Genomic DNA, 13,937 nt, shown 5'->3' on the forward strand with positions numbered 1-13,937 from the left:
TAGGGCCTCCTAATTACGCTCGATGCACGCAATTAAATTTGCCGCGATTTGACATTTTGCACAATTTCAGCCACGTGTAAAAATCAGCAGCTCCTTGCTTTCCTTTGCTAAAATTCGTTTTAACCTGCTAGTTACTCATAGAACATTGCTAAAGTGAGCCTGAACTAATATAAACTAGATATCACCCACCCTGAACCTCTAGAGGGAATTAAACGCATTTTTAGCACATTTCTCACTTCATTGTCATCACATTCAAAGCATTTTGGGCCTGTTTTTCAAACTTCTACCTGTTTTCCTCTAAGCTTTCTGGGGGGGAACTGAATTTTGTATTGTATTTGATTGTATTCCTGAGAACTGCGTGCTCCTCTTTCCATCTCTTTATATTGCATAAAGGGGGAGGGTGAATTGTCAAGGAAAAGTGATTACATTGTCTTTTGTTGAAGCCATATCAAGTTATTTTCTGTACTGCATTTCATTCATTATTGCGTTTCCTTGAACCATATAAAGCATTCTTTCCCACCTTATTCTTCTGTTCCTATTCATAAGTAACCAAGAACTGTGCTACTGTAGGATTACCTCTTGCTGATTACTGCGCAGATTCACAAGTGTACTATCCATTATCAATTTATTTATAGAAGTGTGATATATATATATATATATATATTGTTTAATTTTTCAAATAAACCTTTTAAATTTGCAAAACAAGCCTACTTCTTGGCTCAGTGGGGTCAAGGGGGATTCTAAGAGAGGGGTGTTATACAAGGGTTCATCATCCAGATTATAACTTGCCATAAAAATACATAAATAAGGGCTTCCCTTGGGCATCCCAGACAAGGCACTGACTTAGTGGGATTGCTTGATAGGAGTCACTTACAGCACGTACCAACAAATCTACACCTGCACAAATAATTCAGGCTCATTGATGTGGGCTGCAAATATATTAACTACAGTAATGTCAATTCATTTGATACAATAACACACCTCTCGTGATTATTTTTGTTAACCACTGCTATAAAATAGGGTCATGTCTGAAGAATCAAGCTAGTATTCACCCATGGAGCAACAGGTGTATGTTGTGTAGAAACAGAAGGCCGCTCTGGATTTAGAAATGATATTTCACACGCCCATCTGATGTGTCTGGTGAAAATGCAATCTGTACCCTTAGACTGTCAAGGAAAGCAATCATCTTCAGAGCCTTCATGCAATTGTTTAGCCCTCCAACATTCCTGGTAAATTGAGTAAGGGAATCTAAATATACCCTCCCATTACTGAACACACTGGTTGATACAATGCATCTAAAAAATATACATTTTGCATTTTGCATATGAGCACTGTCTCTGAATGTGCCCACTGCGATTGGTTTTGAAAATCCCCCTCTAACACCAGACCCCAATCCCACCCATACTGCTACACCAAAACCTGCAGTGCAACAACCACCATCTAAAGATGATTCTAATCATCCTGCTGTACTTGAAAAGGGCAATCAGTGACAGCCAATTCCAATGAAATGTCTACACCCACGCAATCCCAGCATATCATGATACAATAACAGCACAATATGGACTGTGTCCATTACATATCCGAAAATAAGTAGCATCTACAACTCTTGGGTAATTAGTAATTCCAGATTTATGGATTGCACCAGTGCAGCAAACACCTAGATGCTACAGCTCATGCCCTAGCACCATACCTGTATGGAAAAACACAAAGCATCACTACTTGGGCCACAGAGTTGATATCATTGCACCTCTAGTGCACTAAATGGCCTATTAACACGTTTTGGTAGAATTGAGCTTAAAACAGCAAATAGTAATGAAAGAAAAGGAACATTAATGGTAAATCAACCACAGCAGTGGAACATGACCCCAGCTGCCGCTCAGAAACCCAACCCATAAACAAAATATTGCATAGAGGAGAACAAGATATGCACTTCACAAAAACACAGCATCAAAACATTACAATCAAATGAATGCAGCAAGGATATGCTTTCATCTTTTAAGATGGCGTCAAAAAGGGATAAAGATTGAAGACAACGTGCAAGAAGATCAATTAGGAACACGCATTTTAAGTGAGTCGGCAGCCGAAAATTGAGCTTCCTCTGACTGTTTAGGGCAACCTGGATTGTGGGAGACAGCCTCTCAAAAAACAATACAATTAATTGGTCTTGTCTTTGCTGACCCCAATGGGGAATGGCATGCCATATTAGAATCCTCACTCGTGCAATTTCTGGTTTTGGAGGCAAACTTGTGATGATATGCCTGAATTGAGAAGAAATCCATGTAGATGGTGCTCTTCGAGCATCGATTTTGGATGTTTCCCAGTTCGTTGGCTAAAGGCAGGGTCAAGTCTTAATCACATTAGTTGAGGAGCCACACAATGAGGGGGCATGTAGGCTGGACAGTCTTCGTAGATGGTGCTAGAGATCATTGTGTTCCCTCAATTAGTAAGTGTGACGAAGAAGGACAATTGTTCAGAGCTTCCTTCAAGAAGACTATGAAGATTTCCATGTTGGTTATAGCAGCGAAATCCAGTAGGCCCTGAAAGTGAATGTTACCATATTACTATGTGAATGGGACTTCATCTTTATTTTTAGCATTTACATTGTTGACCAAGTGACCTAACCTCTCTAGATAAAAGTGCAACATCCGCCCCTGTCCTATAGCAATCCTATTCTGTTTTCAGATTCACTTATTATACTGTTTTCCGTCTTGATTCAGGCATAAAGTGCATCCACTGGGAAGGGAAAGTAAGATTATCAATATTCAGGCCAACACAATGAAAGCCAACCTTCATCTGGTAAGGTGTCGGTGGAGGGCTGCCAGCCAGCCGAGGAGGTGAGAATTTTCTAGAGTGTGATACCAGTTGAGAATCATTTTCTGTCTTTTTGGTGAAGACCAGTCAATCCTGCTTTTACCACCCTGAATCATACAATTCAAGGCAGTGATAAAGGTAGTTGTGCAAGGTTAATCCAAATTTAATGCTATGCAGGAGTGTGTCAGCAGTCAGCGTAAGGGTCACCAGGTTCCTGGGAGGCAGAAACAAAGCATAGTTCACCACTAGCCACCAAGGAGAATGGGAACGCACTGCATAGTGATGATCTATCAAACAGAAATAAATGATATGGTATCAGGCACTTGGAATCCCAGCTTTCCTTTAATTAACTTTACTTTACATTTATACCATGCACTAAGGACCCAAAGGCTTAAGGGTGCACACAGCTCAAAGACCATAACTGCACCGAAACAAAATGGACAAGAGCAGCTATACTCACAAGGGAACCAGATACAAGGCAGCTAGTAGCAGTACCTAACAGAATAATAGCATTTTTAATTTCTTTTTAAAGAATGCAGTGGACTTGACCTCTCTTAAATCTGGGAAGAGAGAGTTCCATGCTATTGAGGCAGCTATACTAAAGTCTCCCTTTAAAGCTTTGCTGGTTTTACAGCGGAAAGTCATCAATTGGTTGTCGTTATTAGATCTAAGGACACTCAGATTCTGTTTCTCCACCGAATAGGATGGGATAAGACCCATGTAACATTTGTGAGTGATCAATAACATCCTAAATTGAATTCTTGCCTTCACTGGGAGCCAATGCAAACTCCGCCCAGCATCAGACACATAGGGCCTCATTCCGAGTATGGAGGTAGTCATGGCGCTATTTGTGCCATGACTACCTCCCATACCGGTACCGAGTCTGACCTGGTTCAATCAGGCTTCAGGAAAAATCACGGGACTGAGACGGTTCTCCTTGATTTGAAATCTGAGCTACTGGGATTTATCGATAATGCCCAAGCCTCTCTTCTTACGATTTTAGATCTTTCTGCAGCATTCCACCTGGTGGATCCCTCCATCTTGATCACCAGGCTGAAGGATGAGGCCTCATTCTCAGAGAATACCGCCAAGTGGATTGTGTCATTTCTGAGTGAAAGACAGTGCAGAGTAGTTAGTGGGGAGACTGAGGCTAAACCAGTACCTTTACTATATGGGGTGCCTATTGGAGCATGCGTCTCCCCGTCCATTTATAACATCTTCATGGTTCCTTTCTTTGACTTACTAGTGCACCATGGCATCACTTTTGCTAACCATGCGGATTACACACAGTGTCGATGAAGGCAATATCAACAAGGTCTATGATATCATCCAAACCTGGATGGTACAGAATGGCCTTGCCCTCAATAATGAAACGACCAAACTCATGATGGTGGGAACAGACAAGAAGATTATGAAATTAGGTCCATCGTACAGTTGCTTTACCATCGCAAACTGCAAGTTAGAGGTGAAAAAGAAAGTTAAAACCTTAGGCATAAGCTGAATGTGAAAGTACCGGTTAGCAATTTGGTATCTGCATCAACTTACTTCATAACATTACTTGCTCACCTCCGGCCACTAATCTTGCAAAATAACGCTGAGATGATAGCAAGAGCCATAGTTGGTTCAAAGATTGACCACTGTTGTAGTCTTCTTATTGGTATGTCACAATCAGAGTGTAACCGCTTGCAGGTTATTCAGAATAGCGCAGTAAGTGTGGTCGAGGGCCTTAAGTGGAGAGACCTTGGGCCTCATTATGAGTTGGGCGCAAAGGGATTAACGGCACCGGTAAGGACACCGGTGCCGGTAATCCCTTTGCGCCCTATTCCGAGTGTGTAATCCGCATGGTTAGCAAAAGTGATGCCATGGTGCACTAGTAAGTCAAAGAAAGGAACCATGAAGATGTTATAAATGGACGGGGAGACGCATGCTCCCTGAGGCACCCCATATAGTAAAGGTACTGGTTTAGCCTCAGTCTCCCCACTAACTACTCTGCACTGTCTTTCACTCAGAAATGACACAATCCACTCGGCAGTATTCTCTGAGAATGAGGCCTCATCCTTCAGCCTGGTGATCAAGATGGAGGGATCCACCAGGTCGAATGCAGCAGAAAGATCTAAAATCGTAAGAAGAGAGGCTTGGGCATTATCGATAAATCCCAGTAGCTCAGATTTCAAATCAAGGAGAACCGTCTCAGTCCCGTGATTTTTCCTGAAGCCTGATTGAAATTTGTTCAATATCTGATAGTTATTAAGATGGGCAGAGATTTGATTGTATGCCACCCTATCCAGAATCTTTAAAAGAAAATGTGTGCTCATAATCGGCTTATAGTTTGTTGCTGTGAGTGGACAAAGATCTGGTTTCTTTAAAAGGGGGTAATCCACACCCTCTTTAACTTTGCAGGGTCATCATTTTCTGCAAATTAAGCATTCACAAATTTACTGATGGCAGATATTAACATAGATGAACACTCTTTGATGATCATAAACAAGCAGGGGCCCCCTTACAGCTACTGCTTTTTAGCTGCATAATAACTTTAGACAACTCTGCTTCCGAAAGAGGAGAGACATTAAACCTGCTGAGAGCCGACATCGCCTTGAGTCTCAACAAGGTCTATCTCTGTCTGCTTATTTAAGATGAGTTACATAGACTCTGTACCTTTTTTAATTTTCTCTAGTTTGCCCATCATGGCATCCTGGATTGAAGCACACCATGCCTCATCTTTCAACAGAGGTTACTTGGTCCATTAGAAGATTCCTGTTCTCTTAAGATTTTAAACAATTCTTTTCGATTTGAATTCGAGTTTACGATTCTATCATTAAACATTTCTTTTTTGGCCAGCAAAATTGTGGTCTTGTATGTTTTAGCCACTTTTTTTTATATATTTCCAAGCTTGGGAGATCCAGACTTTTTCTCCAAGCATAGAAATATTTTATTTGTATTGCTTTTAAGCTTTTGTATAGCTGCATTGAACCCACAGTTTTAATACCTCTGATGTAAGTTTCCTGCCGTTTCTTACTGAAGTATAGACTTTGCCATTACCTATCTTTCTTACGAAAAGTTCATTGTTAATCTGGAAATTAATAAATAAATGATCTGACCAGGGACAAGGAAGAACTTCGAGATCAGAAATATTCACCTTATGGGAAGCAACCCAATCCAATGTATGTCCCTTGACACTCTGACAGTTTGCTGAAACCGAAGAACACCCAATGCCACCTCCAAGACCCCAGCAATGGGATCAGAATCACTTCCAAGCCAAAAATGTAAGTCTCCCAGTAAAAATGTAAGTTTCCCAGTATTAGCAATTTAGTATTAGGTTTAATTAACAGTAATAAAAGATTGCTCAGCTGATCCGGGAAATCAGGCCCTGCTACAGGGGTTATGTGTAGAAGTGGTAGGTTGAGGGTAATTTCAGCACTTATGCCAATTTTCACAAGTATCAATTCAGAGCCGGGCAGATCTTGAGTCTTGGCATCTCTAATCTTTAAATCTGATTAAAAAATCATGGCTACACCCCCCATGTCCTGATGTCTATCCTGCTGAAAAATCGCCAACCCTAAAGAAGGGCCAATGCGTCATGACCCCATCTTTCCTTGAGTGCGCAGATGTCAATATTGCACACCAGAACATAGGTAGCCACTTCCAGAGCGTGCTTGATGAGCAATCAAGTATTTAGCAGCATGATTCTTAGAGTACAGGTGTATTGTTTAACTTTCCCTGTGGTATTGTTCACAGGGACTATCGGACTGGACTCATCCCCTAGAACAGAACTCGCAGTTCCATCAATAATATCCCAAACTGGTTGCTGTGTGATAATATGGCTCTGCACTCCGACGGGGGTATGTATCTCACGTGGGTCCCGGGTTGTACCATCACTAACTCCCAGCTCACACTCAATAAGAGCCATGGGAGCAACCTCACCTGAGGAATGGGAGTCAAGGGGAGTGGGTGGTGACAGGGAGCTAGTATTGTTTGAAACAACGCTGGTCATTTACGGACCCACTGAGAGTATAGCTACACTTCTCACCTCATTGTAGTAATACGACCTCTCAGAGCAAAGAGGCGGCTATTAGATTCCGACCTGGCTCTTGCAGATTTAATCACTTCCAGAACCTCCAAGATACCCATATATACGAAATTAGACCAGGGAGAGGAAAAACAAAAAAAAAGACTGTACCTCCTTCACTGCCTTTCACGGACTGCCACAGACCGGCTCGTCCCTCGCGAGCCGGCGCACTCACGCCTGATTTGCATTAAAGAGGGCTAAAGAACTACAATCCTGATAGGATTTGTAGTTCCTAAGTGAAAAACAAAGCTGATTGACAGTTGTGTGTATGCGCCTATTTCAGAGCAAATAACACTAAAGAAGCAAGCAGATTAATTCCTATTAAATTTCTGATCAAAGGGTGTCTAATTCAAGCTTTAAAGAAAAATAGCGTTCCTAAACACAACAAATTTAGACAGTGCAGTATTTAAAAATGTAAATATTGCTGCATCGCTGCATCGTCTATCTTCCGTCTTCACAAGTGAGGCAAGGAAAGCCAACCATACATTGGGATGCTTGTAAGTATAATACATGCAGATATCACAGTAGGGTGATGTGGGTGAGAGCAGTAAGTCACCCAGTCCCACCTGCACCATCATTGACTGTTATAGGGCTTTTCCACAGCCCTCTGTTGAAGAGTGTGAAACCATCTATCCTAAGGCAAAGACAGGGTCCATCCAAAGGATAGCCATCTTTCTTTATAGGCCGCTATGGCAGAGCAGTCTGGCTTCAGTCAAGAGATGAAGGAAGGCAGGTGGAACGGTAGTTAGTCCCAAAAGAACACACCAAAAACACACAGATATGCTGAAAATAAAATGTATTCTCTTTATGATAGAGTTGCACATAAATCGCACACAGTTAAAATAGGTACATCCTTAGGATCCACTGGAGCAGTATATACAAAAATAGTAAAGAGCCAAGGGAGACATTTCCCATTCCCAAACTAAATGTATGACATGTGCCGAGTAGGAAATTCAATACATCATTATAAATCTAAGTGGTTGGGAGAAAAATGTATCTACAAACAAGCATCATACAGTTAATACCAATGTATGAACAGTCCAAGTATTCCTCACACACTCTCGTACCTACCCCGCATTCAGGCGAAAATTCCTAGCATGGCTATGGTCCAATGATGCTTAAAACCAGCGCCAGAGGTACCTCCCTTACCCAGACAGTGCACCCTACCTCCCGCCATCCGCATATATGCCATCCCACCACCAGCAGATACTCTAACTTCTTCTCTCAGTAACCTGATCACCTACTACAGTCAATTGAACTGATGTCTATGTCTGTCCTATAATCCGTATATACGCCTGTTTTGTATATAAATACTGTGCATGCAAATCTTGTATATTTATAACAATGTGTAACTAAGCTGATAAGTATCCTTGTAATGCTTGCGCCCAACTACCTCCGGGTCTCGTCTGCGCCATATCAAATAAACAAACAAAACAAAACAAACAAAACTAGTGTACTTTAACAACAGGTTACACATAGGAAAGCCCAGTGTAGTCCCTGTGGGGACTGAATGGGTTACAAATTGTAAAACATGCCACAAAATTCAAAAAGAGGTAAATTTAAAATTAGGCTTATGATAACAAACCAACATGGTCCCAATGCTTGGAAATGGGTAAATACAATATAATCAAAGTTGGTTACAGTAACTCAACACAGTTATGTAGGCAGAAGTGCAGTGCAGTAATGTATTACATTACATGTAGTAAATAAATAAGGGGTACATGCTAAAGAAAAGTAATTTGTCAGAAACTCCCAGCACAAAAAATGCTAAAAGTCAGGTAACTACCTATTTCAATAATTTTCGGAGGAGTTTAAAAGTAACTTGAACGTTTTCCCATAGCAATCGATGGGTCAAAGTCCATAGGCAAGCTGCAGTTATTTAATGCCAGGTAACTACGAATTCTACCCTACAGGTGCAGAAAAGGAAGCAATTAACCCAAAAGGATGGCAAAGGAAACCCTATTAAAGAGAGCCACTTCAAGGTGGAGAACTGACCAGAGAAGGAAGGCGTCAGGACCTCAGGATCTCGGGCAGGTACTCAAAGCACCAGTCAGGATTCAGATCAGAAAAGATTGGAGTACACAGTGAGGAAAGGGCTTCTTTTATAGGTTCTTTTAGAGACTGGAGAAAATATCTAGTACTCAGGGCTGTGTACACCAGTTCAGAGACAACTCAGACGAATAAAAAGCAGATCAATCAATGTACCCAAGATGGCAACTCGCCAGCCAGAAGCAGAGGCAGTGATTGAGAAGACACTAAAATGGGGCAGCCATCTAACAAGAAACCAAGAGGATTTCACATGGAGGCACAACTGCAGTGATTCACAAATGGTGCCAGCACAGGACCACCAGTACAGCCATCAAGGAGGATTAAGAGGAGCAACAGAGGAAGGGCATCCAGAAGTCTTTAGAAGAAACTTGGCAAAGTCAAAGGAACCCTCCAAACACAGACCAGGCAGATACACAAAGCTGCTGGTAGGCAAACAATCAGGTTGACCTGTAAAACCCCTAAACACTCTGGTACACCCACACAGGATGTGCACTGGCTATGTCTTGGGCAGGAAACCAAGCTTGGCCTGTCTAACCACAGCAGAAGATGTAGGGCTGAGCTCAGTTTGAGATCACGTCAGCACAATAGTAATTTTAGTCCTGCCTTAAAATCTTCACTGACAAAGGGACGCCCAGAACAAAAGGGTCTGGATTAAGGCTTAAAAAAATACCTTAGTACGCAAATGGCTATCATACTGGTACATTCTGCTTCTAATGCGATAGAATGAGCTAAACCCTTGAAAAATCGAAACATGCTTACAGATGTCACCAGCCTGTTCCACAACAATCAGCAGGGCGATAGAATCACACTGGGACCACAATGAGTTGGATACAAGCACTCCATGTTCCTATGGGCTACAGTAGGACAAAACCTGAAAGATGGTTTCATAGGCAGGGGGACTTCAGTGCAAGATTTTCTGGACACATAAATAAAGGCAGAAAGCCACGAAAACCAAGAGGAAAAATCGAAGAGTTCAGGGGTCCCATAAAATGGGATAAGAGAATCACAAAAATTGAATTCTGTCCTACAACAGCCTACCAAAATCCACAAGAGGCCGTATGGAGTGGACAGCAATCAGTAGTGTATCGAACCTCTACACTGTTTCCCAGGCAAAATCTGGTTTTAAAAGTAGCAAACAGGATGCTGGGTCTTAATAAAGCAGCACTCGTGCAGGCCATTGTTCAACTGGCGAAATGTACAGATGAAAGAGCTAGGACCATACAGATGGCTGCAAAACTTGCCTCATCCCTGTAGCATCATCAGATGATAGTAGGGGGACCTGCCATAGTACTGGGTCCCATCTCCTCCCTAAATGGTCTGCAGGGACACCCAACATATTCACTATCAATCTTGCCTCAGTCTCTATAGCTCAAGCCGGTCAGCTCATAAAATAGCACCAGGTCTCTGATGTTGGCCTCGGACGCAGCACTTTCAAGACTGCTGGTGGATATAGCACCTTATACAAAGCAGCATGGCCCTGATTCTGACAGCCCCAAGATCCCTACTAAAGGCCAGCCTGGCCTCAGGGGCTAGAAGCAGATCAGTTCTCCACACTGGAGACAGGAAAGGATCCCACAACACTCATCAACAGTTGTTGAGACCCGGAGAACAAAAAGGTCACATCAAGATTAGTTGGCAGTTCATCTGTCGAGCCTCCCTAAGGTGCAGCATCTTGAAAGATGGCACTATAGTGCCCCTCACAAATCCAATGCTCAAGACTTTGTGGTTTGACTATTTATGTTAAGTGATTCGTTAGTCAAATTTGAAGTAGGCTGGTTAAGGCAACACTTTTTTTGCAAACTGCTTACTTCAGGACCTATGGTATTGTTATTGCAACAATGTTTTAACTATATGTGTACAGCTTTGTTTGCAGACGGATTTCTATGACATCCTACTCCATATTAGTAGGGCTTTTTGAGGCTGGCTAGTCTGTCATTTCACTTCCTTTCATGAGACCTTTCATGAGACTCGCTAACTCCAATTACCTAGGCAGTAATAATAGAATTTATTTTGGTCTGCTGTTGATAGCTATCCCTCTATATATAAATTCATCCCATCACAACCATGTGACATCACACCTCCTTTTCACTATATTAGTAACCTTTCAATTCTGGGCTACTGCGTGCACAGACATGATTTGGATAGAACTGAGTGAACATTCACACCTGCAAGGTCTCTCCAGGCCTGTTAAAAGTGACCATCATTTCATGCAGAAGAAGGTCCGTCCTCCACACACAGCCCTCACTACAACACCCAACAGATGTGTGGACACATTATCTAACCTGTGCTCCTGTGCAAAAGAATGGGGCACATTAATTTAGCACCAGCTTTGGTGCATAGATAATATAAAATGGAGCAAACAGGTTTTGCTCCAATCCATATTATCGAAAAATGTTTTCACTAGACCAACAATGAATCAGTTTGTATTTTGTACTATGTTTGCTGCATAGCACAAAAATTAAATGCAGTAAGCATATATTGTGTTAAGTTACATACACACCAAACATAGCACATAAAGCAATTTGAATAATGTGTTCCTACTGCAAATGTTGTTTTTTTATAATACAAATTAGTGCAAAACATGTTTGCTCCATTCTGCATTATCTAAACACCAAAACTGGCGCTAAGTGCATTTGCTAAATGTTTAGTACAGGTGCAAATGTTAGATAGACGGGTTCCAGCTGCTGTGCAATTCCTTGTGCACACGTAGCTTCCTCACCATCTTCTCAGGACAACACAACTGAAGAGATCACCAACGCTTCTGCAAGCAGAGCCCCCCTGCAGGATCAGACAGCCACCAACCATGCACTTGCCAACACAGAAGAAACATAATGTAACTTGGCATTACATGTCAGAGTGAACGTTTGCAGTGAGTCAGTGCCACCTCCTACATCTACATGGTGCTTTCTGCTACACCCCAGTTAACGATCATTCTACCCCCTGAATCTCAACGCCAAGTGTGAGGTGCAGGCAGCAGAACTGCTTGTGGTTCTCAGAAAGTTATGAAATAAACCTCACACTCACCCCTGACTTCCAGACAGGTACCACGATAGGTATTTAGCAGCAACAGCCCACACCAGCATTCAACCTGTCAGTTACAGAACAAGAAAGCTACAGAGAATCCACCACCCATTCAGACATCATGGCAAGCCCCTCACCTAGCTCCCATGCCTTCTCCTGCCGGCTTGCCCTGAAATAATGGACATTGACCATGTGGTTTGTGCCTGTGGCATCCTTTATTGGGCAAGCGTTTTCTTATCGAAGATCCGTCAAATGATGTCACAGCCTCAGCATTCTACTCTTGACCGGTGTCCTGGCTGTGCCTTGGAAGAAGTCAATCGATCTTCCCACGATCACCTGGGATACATCCCAAAGGTCGGCCACAGAAACAATCAATTCAGTTGAGCAAACTCCCCCAGTAAGCCACTGACCTTTTCCCAACCCCTTACTAATATCTCTCTCCCTTTTCAACCCGTCCACTCCAACACACTCCCTTCGCTTCATTTCCCATATTTTTTGCTGGTAACTTGGTTTCCTTCTGTGCCTCTGTTTCATTTCCCTTTATTCTTCCTCATTTGTGTTGCTTTACCACCATCCCCCAACTCCCGCTAATGTCTTGTACCCCATACCACCATAATCTGACTCTTGGCTGCACAGGCCCCTTGTGGTTCCTGCCAGTACATTTACTGTGAATACACACTGTAACCCCACCACGACTCTTAGGTGGCTGCCAACACTGAGGAGTCTCCCCTCCATCCAAAACTACCCCAGGCCTACTAACCCGCCTCGCACATGGGGCAAATGCATCCCAATACCACACTGATCAATATGCCGCCTACTAACCCGCCTCGCACATGGGGCAAATGCATCCCAATACCACACTGATCAATATGCCGTCTTGTACACACTACGTGCCAATAGTCGCCCGTGCCAAGCTGATTTCACTAGGGAAACAATTGAATTGTTTTTTCTACTATGTGTCCTGCATAACATGAAAAGAAACAGTTTGGATATGTATTTACCAACCACAAATGTTTTTAAATAATACAGATTGGGGGCAAAACCTGTTTGCTTTGTTCTGCATTATCTTAACACCAAAATGTGATGCTAATCGCATTTGCTAAATGTTTAGCAATGGTGTAAATAATAGTCGAGCTCCAGACGCTTGTGAACGCTTTGCTTCTTTGCCCTCTTCCCCGGACAACAGAAATGAAGATTTTACCAAAGTCCCCCGTGCCCCTGCGGCATAAGCAGGCGGCCACGAACCACGCAGTGCCCAACACAGCAGAAATGTCATGTACCTCCCTGTTACCTGTGAGAGGGAATGTTTGCAGGGGGCCACCGTGACCTTCTTCATCTGCAGGTTGTCTTCTGCTTCCCTCCAGTTGACGATCCTTCTGACGCTCCCCCGGAATCTAAACACAAGAGTGTGATGTGCAGGCAGCAGAACAGCTTTCTGCACTGAGCAAGTGATGCAATAATGCCCCCTATTCGCCCCTGTGCTCCAGACAGATACCAAGAGAAGTACTTCGTCTTTTTCTCATGATTATCACTTCCTGTGGTTTAGTTGAACTTCCTGAAAAAGCCGCACGTGCAAAATAAAGTGCATCTCACCTCAGGGGTTTACGAGGGGAAGCAGTTGAACCACTGAGCAGATATACAATGTTGCTGCACGTTCTGATAAAGAATTGATATTATGTTTCATGTGATGTCATGACTATGAATGACAGGATCTAAGGGATGCTTAGTGAGTAGTGTTCAATTAAATTTACTGCTTGTGCTCTTTCTTTCAAGAAAAATATATTATTTTTTTAAAACTGCTAACATGGGTACAGAAGTCCTCTTATTCAATCTCTTTGATTAAATAAATCATATGTTACTTTGTCCTACCTTAGTTAGATAACGCATAGAAACTAAACCCAATATGATTTTTTTAAGCGACTGACAGAAAGTGCCAGGCCAGTTCATTACTTTTGGTTTTGATATGTTTTGTACTGTTTCATATGTGTTA

The 13,937-nt window shown here is 42.4% G+C and overlaps 1 long non-coding RNA gene across 1 annotated transcript; it reads right to left on the reverse strand.

Annotated features, from left to right (window-relative positions):
• Positions 1 to 1,611: 1,611 nt before the first annotated feature.
• On the reverse strand, positions 1,612 to 13,373 carry LOC138513077 (uncharacterized). The gene is made up of 2 exons (XR_011281691.1): positions 13,239 to 13,373; positions 1,612 to 2,537 (listed from the first exon to the last, which is right to left on the reverse strand). It is a non-coding gene; the product is annotated as an uncharacterized lncRNA (long non-coding RNA).
• Between the last annotated feature and the right edge of the window lie 564 nt (positions 13,374 to 13,937).

Source organism: Ambystoma mexicanum, chromosome 12 (assembly GCF_040938575.1).
Source record: "Ambystoma mexicanum isolate Mex_15411 chromosome 12, UKY_AmexF1_1, whole genome shotgun sequence".
Classification (NCBI taxonomy): domain Eukaryota; kingdom Metazoa; phylum Chordata; class Amphibia; order Caudata; family Ambystomatidae; genus Ambystoma; species Ambystoma mexicanum.